This window comes from Dryobates pubescens, chromosome 15 (genome assembly GCF_014839835.1).
Source record: "Dryobates pubescens isolate bDryPub1 chromosome 15, bDryPub1.pri, whole genome shotgun sequence".
NCBI classification, from domain to species: Eukaryota; Metazoa; Chordata; class Aves; order Piciformes; family Picidae; genus Dryobates; species Dryobates pubescens.
In genome coordinates, this window is record NC_071626.1 from 14174978 (window position 1) to 14182408 (window position 7431).

The window sequence follows — 7431 nt, forward strand, 5'->3', positions numbered from 1 at the left end:
GGGAATGGAACAGAATGGGATATGCCCTTGAAAGAAGAGTAACTGTAGAAACTGCATGCACATATACTGCTATATCAACTGAGAGCTGAACCATACCAGATGGGCTGCCTAAACCCTGGTCCTCAGCATTTGATTGGGTCAGCTGCCTGGTTGAAAAGAATAAATGTGACTTTTGAATTAAATAGGTTATTAATGATCAACTCACATGTGTTTTGCTGCATTTACTGCCTTGTCTTTGTGGCATCTTTCTGAAGAAAATATGTCTCAGCTGTTGTTTCAAGCTGTGGTTGATCATATGACCGCAATCAAGACCCTTATAAAATTGCAGCCCTTCATTTAGCACACAATGCAAACCAGCTCAAAGACAGATCATATTGCAGGCTTGCAATTTTCTGCATGCTTTACTACAACAATCTTTTTATCTGGTTTGCTCCAGGGCTTCACAGCACTGGGTTATGGGCATTTGCACACATCATCACTTAACAAAAGTGTTCGTTTTGAGCTGTGTAAACAAAAGAGTGCACCAGCTTCCACATTGGCAGACAATTTATTTATCTCTATTGAATTTTCTCTAACTGGAGACTTAAGATGACTCTCTCTGTGCTGTATTTTCAAGATGAGGGGTTAAACCAAATTGTGTTAAAGTGCTGATACCTAATGAACAAAAAGGAGGAATCAAAAGAGTTGAGATGAATTTGAAATATTGATGTATTGTGATGTTTCTTATGTGTCCATGAATTACTAATCCTTGAATAGAGCTAATCATAACAGGCTCTTTTTTTTTAACCACAGTGGATGCAAAATCCCAGCACAGCACCCCAGTGGCTTTGGCGGTCATAGTGCTCTCTTCCATGGTGTTTGACCAAACAAGCCCTATTTTCAAATCTCACACTGATATCAAGCTCCACCCAAGAAACCCACCTGGGAGTGTTCTCAGCAGTGGGCACAGTAAGTCTGCAGTGGTCAGGCATGAGAACCACCTTTCTCTACAGTGATGGAGAGAAAATGTAGCCCCAGGCAAAGCAATTGCTCTACAATTTCCCTTGTGGTCTCAAGAAGATGTAGTGGTGTTGGGCACTGTTACCATTGGAGCCATGAGTATTTTTTTCCCCTTTTAACAACAGCTTGGGGTTGAAGCTGCAGCTAGAACTCAGAAGGGATGTGCACAGCATTGTGTCCATGACCCACATGTGGCCGCCAGTTCTTCAGGCATAGGTAATGTACAGTACAGACAAAAACTACATAGATAGAATGCAGATGGGGTACCACTTGCACAACATATGAACATCACCTTTGCTCCCTTCCAGCCTATTTGTTTGTGCCCATCCAGGAGAAAAGCTGCCTTGATGCATGAAAGGCCAGAGGAGTTTGATGCATTACTAAATGCAGAGCAAACAATTTGCCTTATGAAACAGTGGGAGGTTTTTCTGCACAAACACATATTTTATCTTTATTGTACCCTTCCATGTAATTGCAATGTAACTGAGAAGGCAATTGCCTGAAACAGGATATCCTTTCCTTTTAGAGATTCTTGGTGTTTTGCTTCTTTGTCTGAGGCTTACATTTTAAGCAAGAAAAACAAGTTATCCTGTGAATAGTGCAGGTGACAAGACAGTCTGTTGTTTACTGAACAGTCATTCCAATGTTTCGCTTAATTCTGTATTCAGCACTCCCCTTCTGTGTGTAACTGAATAACACAGCAGAGCCTGTGGCTCCCTTGAGCACTTGAGATAGGGCAATGGCACTTCCCCACTCCACAAGAGGACCAAGCCCACTTCCAATCAGGGAGCATTCAGACATAATACTGCTGAGAGGCAAGGTTGTTCTTACACACGTTGAGGAGAGCCCTGGCTTTCATTTGAGTTGTTTTGAAGAATTCTCTAAAAGCCCAGAAATGTTCCAGGTTGCCTTGTTTGTAAAAGGTTTTCCAGCAAAAGATGAGGGGAATTTTGGAGCAGAGCAGTGATCGTCTGTTACCTAGCACAGCTGAATGGAACCATATTTTCTAGCTAATACTGCAAATGTGGTCATGAGGTGTGGTCAGATCTAGCAGAAACCACTGTTACAGACTAGTAAACCTTGGTGCAACGTTCTGGTGGCTTCCTCTGGAGGAGGTATGACTTGTAATCACCAGACTGGGAACTTCCAAAGCCAGGACCTCAATGTGCCCATCCAGGGCAGACTTGAGATTAGGGAGGGATGGGTGACTGCATCCAAAGCATCCAAACTCCTTTCTACCATTGGTAGAAAGGGATTTGTTTGTAAGACCTGGTGACATGAATTATAGAGTTTTGCAGGAAACTGCTGTGAAAAAACCTCAGTGAATGACCATGTAGGAAAAGAAAGGAATAACAAAGTCTTCAAATTGGTTTCAGTCACTCTCATTCTGTCCCGGACTTTTAAATCCATCTCATAAGAGCCATTGATCTATGTAGCCAACTTCAGTGGTGTGGAGGATGAGTACTAGTCATGAGGTCTGTGGTGACAGGTTGGACTCAATGATCTTTGAGGTCTCTTCCAACCTTAGTGATACTATGATACTGTGATAAAGACTGGTATCAAATTTGTGTCAAGTCTCTTAGATCCTCTGGTGATATGAAGTGTTTTTTGGATTGAGCTTTCATAACCTTCAGGAGCCAATAGTTTCTTGGAGCCTGGCCTCCGGCTCTTGAAGCAAACAATACTTTCCTCACTGTTTACTGCCCAGATGATGGCTTTCCATCTTGTTCTTGGCCGGCATAAAGACCTTTCTTCCCATCCTTTCTGTTTTGTTTCTCCTGAAGCTTTCATATATGTAGAAGTTTCTGTTTGTGCTTCACTCTGATCAGCCTCTGCATTTCTGTGAGAACTGAAATATTGTGAGGTGGTTAAAGGAATGTAATAGACATAGTAGCCCTTTGCTCAGTCCCAAACACCTGGGCCTGAAAGCACATCTCTGTGGCTAAGAATTTCACTGGTATTTTGGTCATTTTTTACCTTCCATGCTAGGAAGCTAGAACATCAAAACCTCTCCATTCTTCTCTGCACACACACACTCTGATTTTTTGTAAAGAAAACATAATGGTATGGATCTGTCAGCCTGAATCATGCATCATGTTCAGCAGATGACAATAATATTCAGCTGTAGCTGAATATTAGCCAATATTAAGAACATGTAAAATAAGGCTGTGAAACAGCATATGTTGGATGGTGGCAAACATCTTCCTGATTCTTGAAAGCATGAGATTCGGTGTGGGAGTTAAATGCTTAGATAACAGTATTGCGGCATTGCTGCCAGCTCAGTGTATGTATTACTAAACAGAAGGACTTGGGGAACTCACACAAGAGAGAAACAAAAAAATGTCCCAGCAGCTTCACTGGTCTTCCTCAATGCCAATAGTCTTGAGTAGTAAAGGTTAACACACACACTCCTAGTCAAGAGCACATACCTATTGTAGCTCAGCTTCACTGGTCAGCAAAACCTGCGGCACTGAGGTTTGCTGCACAGTGAGCTAAGGATCCCTGTGGCAGTTTAAGCCATAAGTGCTCCCTACAGTTTGATATGTGGTCAGAACATTGAGATGAAAAGGCCTGTTTTTTCTCGTGGTGCTGGTACCTGAGTTGGCTTCATCAGGTCTAAGAGGGGCTGGTGGCTGCAGTGCCCAGTCACTGCTCATGGCTTTTCAGAGGATGGGAAAGGAACCTTACATGGGCACTGATGCTGCCAGACCTGCCTCTGCAACCTGTCAGCTAAAATATCCTGATGTTCTCCATCTTACTGGGGTCATCCCCAAAAGAAGGGATGGGTGAGCAGCATCACCTGTGCTGGGTAGCCTCTGTGGAGGACCTAGAGGTGCTGCAGAACCAGCAGGTGAGTATTGGGACATCCCACCTGCAACACCTGCTTCTTGGAGGCAGAGGCAGTGGGTGGAGAGGGACTTACCTGTGCCCAGCAAGCAGGAAACCTGACTCCCAAGAGTTACATCCCAAACCCACAGCATTACCAACACTGTCAAAAGAAAATAAGAGAAGGGAAAGAAACAGAAAAGAGGAAGAGCCTGAGACACTGCAGAGGTAAGAATGCTTCAGTCAAAAAATATGTATGTATATATTAATTGAGCCTTGGCTTAATAGTGGGCATATCTGATCACTTGTATGTCATGCAGGAGTTCTCTGGCTTTATTGACAAAATTCCCAGCTGGTCTCATGTGCAGCATTGCATAGTGTGTGCCCTTTGGGGCTTTGTAGCTTTCTGATGTGGGGGTGACAGGGTCCTTCCACTGGGTCCCCACAGGAGTTTCACTACACTCTGGTTTGCTTCCAGAGGAGCTGTCGTTTCCCTGCTAGCAGCAGTTTTGTCACTGCTGCTCTTTTGGCTCATGTAATTGGCATTTTGTATTTTCAGTGGGATTTACAAATAGAAGGACACTTGCATCTCCTCAGAGAGGTGTGATAGACACTAGCTACTCCATCAAGGCAAACAGAGCTGCAAACATTTGGGATGAGCAAACCATGGATGGGTTCAGTAGGAACAGTTACTGAAGTGTTGCATCTAAATCTCTGTCTTTTGTACATAAATGCTGGAGCAGAGCATACAGTGCCGGAGAGCTGGCTGAACAGTGGTTTCTTGTATGCTTTGGGATGGATTATTTTTTCTTCTGCTACCCCAGTACCTGGACAGAAGGGGATGCAGGTACTGCAGAGATTTCTGGTGTTGTGATGCTGGAGAAGGTCTCCTGCCTGCTCACCTGCTGCTATTTGAGAGCAGTGTGGATCTCCTATAGGTGTTATCTGCCATCCTGACACCTCTGAGGGTGTCCTGGATTCTATGGGGTGTTAGAGGTGGTGCTGCACCCTTCTGCTTGAGCACCTAAGGGTCATTTGGGAATTCTGCACAGCAGCACCAGGAACTGTTTTTTTCCCCCCTTTTCTGGAAGAGCTGCAGTGCTGCCCTGAGTGTTGGCACATGACCCAGAGTGGGTGAGCACCAGTGAAACCCTCTAGCACCTCTCAGCAAAAATTAAGAGTAACCCAGAATCAGGATGTGTGGGCAAGGGCCCAGAGCTTGATCCTTGTCCTGGGGATGACCCAGCCTGGCTTTTCAGTGCCTGGGCTGTGTCCACCACAGGCTTTGGAGGAGAGTGACTGTTTAGCCAAATACAGGCATGATATAGCAGTTTAAGGCAGAATGTGTTTGCAGATCTCTAATCATAAGGGATCAGAAAAAGAGAAAAGCAGGTCTCTGGATTTTGTTGTTGGAAAGCCCTTTGTGTTTCGGCACCCAGTAAAGATTTACCTCTTTTCATAGTTCTTCCAAGCTTGTTTGGTTTCACTTAGAAATGGACCCTAGCTTTTGGCCAGCATAGTCATCTGGTAGCACTGTGTGCTGCTGACAGCTATTGCTCCCTCTGAAGACACTGCTGAGAGACAGCTGTAAGCAGTATCCTGTGTGCTCTCTTGGATGCTGGACTGTAACGATCTGTAACAGCAAGGTCAGTGTATGTGACCCAACTAATCTACCATTAGCCCTTAACGACCTCCTTAAAACTGTACCTCACTTTAATGCTTTTAAGGTATCAAGCCTGGGAGCACTGTAACTCTGTGCTTTTCCGTGTTGATGCTGCCCTCTGTCTTAGCTGGGATTTTGTATCTTTCGTTAGATCTCTCAGTCATTCATTCCCTCAAGGTCTCACTCTACTGCAGCTTCCCCTGCTGGGTAGCCGTGACTGCTGCCTGGACCAAGTCCAGCAGCTCTTAAGGGAGGTCATCAATAGAGAGGATGTCATCTAATTGAAGATAAGTTGACCCCCCCACCCATGTCTCAGCATGCACTTGGCAGGAAGGCTTGTGGGTTAAAGCAAGCAGTGTGCTTAATCCCTGTCATGAGATTAAGATGAGCTTTTCTTACCAGGAAAAGCAGCTGTGATTAGGCCAAAGGATCTAGTGTAAGAAATCAGAAGCACTGGGGAAGAAAGCCAGCTCTTCCGTGTTGCCACCCAGAGTGCACCACTGTGCTTTTTCTGACCTGAGAGAAAAAGTATTAGCATGGTGGGGAACAAGAGAGAGGAACAGGTTTACAACAGGAAGTTCTATGCTGGCAGGGTGCAGGCTAGGTGAGGAGGAGTTCAGTGCTTGCTTCTTGCTAACCCTGCCAGAGCAGCTGGGGTTAGGGAATCCCAGCTCCCAGGGGCTAGCAATACCTGCCTCCAACCGGGGCAGCCTGCTGATGGCCATGTCATGGGTCTCAAAGATGCAGCATATTTTGGCTGCCTCTGCACTCCACTCACCTCCAGGCTGGAGATGGAGTCACACTTTCTCTTGTGTTAGCGAGTCTCCAGTCTTCCCTAAGGTAGTTCCTGGACTTCACATAAAAACAGCCAGTGTGATGTGTTGCCTGATCTCTGTCAGTTTAGTTAACTTACTTTGTGAAGTTCCTGTGTTGTTTTTGGTTGGGCTTTGGTTGTATTTTATTTAAGGCTCTGTAGTAAGAAATCTCTTTCTTGGATGCTATGTTTCACACAGCCATGGTTTAGCAATAATTCAAGATATATTAATGGTATGTGGCAAATCAAAGGATTGAATTTTAGCAGCACTCAGTGACTTACCAATTTAAATATTAACAAGTAATTCAGCAGAAAATGTTATGGTGAAGCAGCAGCTAGAATACAGATTCAAGAATGACAAGATTCACCTTACTGCAGGTTATCCTAAACTGATGTATATGTGGATAAACACAAACCATACAAATGCACACAGGTGGAGAGAAATATTTGTATCCAGCAAAACATATAGATACTCACACTTGTAAAGGTAAATATGTGTAATCAAACACTAAGATAACCTGTACTTAAAATTTCCCTCTTCAAGTTTGGTCTAAACACTCACAATGCATTGGCATTCCTCCACAAGGAATAATTGAGCTTCAAGGAGGTTGACTTGCCCTGGCCTTCCATTGACTTTGCTGGCAGATGGTCCTAAGAGGCATCCCAGCTAAGGGGAGATGCTGGTCACAGCCTGCCGTGATCCAGAAGAACTCAAAGGGTGGTGTTTAGGATCATGATTTATGGGTCATGCCAGCCCAATTTAAGTGATACACTACTCTGGTACTTTCCACCAGTTGCACATGCCCAGAACTTGCTAGATGATGGTTTTCTGATACCGCTCCCTTTGGGCCACAACCCAAGTACAGGTTTACCAGGCTGTCAAATGATTATCATTACTGTTCCCAGGTGATAAGGGAAGCAAGAGCCCTGTGTGTTGAGGGGGCACCTTAATGCGCTGGTCCACTGCCTATGACCTATGCTGGACTGTCAGGAGGTATTAGATTGTCATTCTTGTCCCCAGTGAGTAGGGGGAGCAGAAGCCAGGTGCCTCAGTGTTCTGATGCACTGTCTTTTACAATGCACACCTGAATTTCCAATGGATTGTTGTGTGGCACAGAGAGGGGGAGTT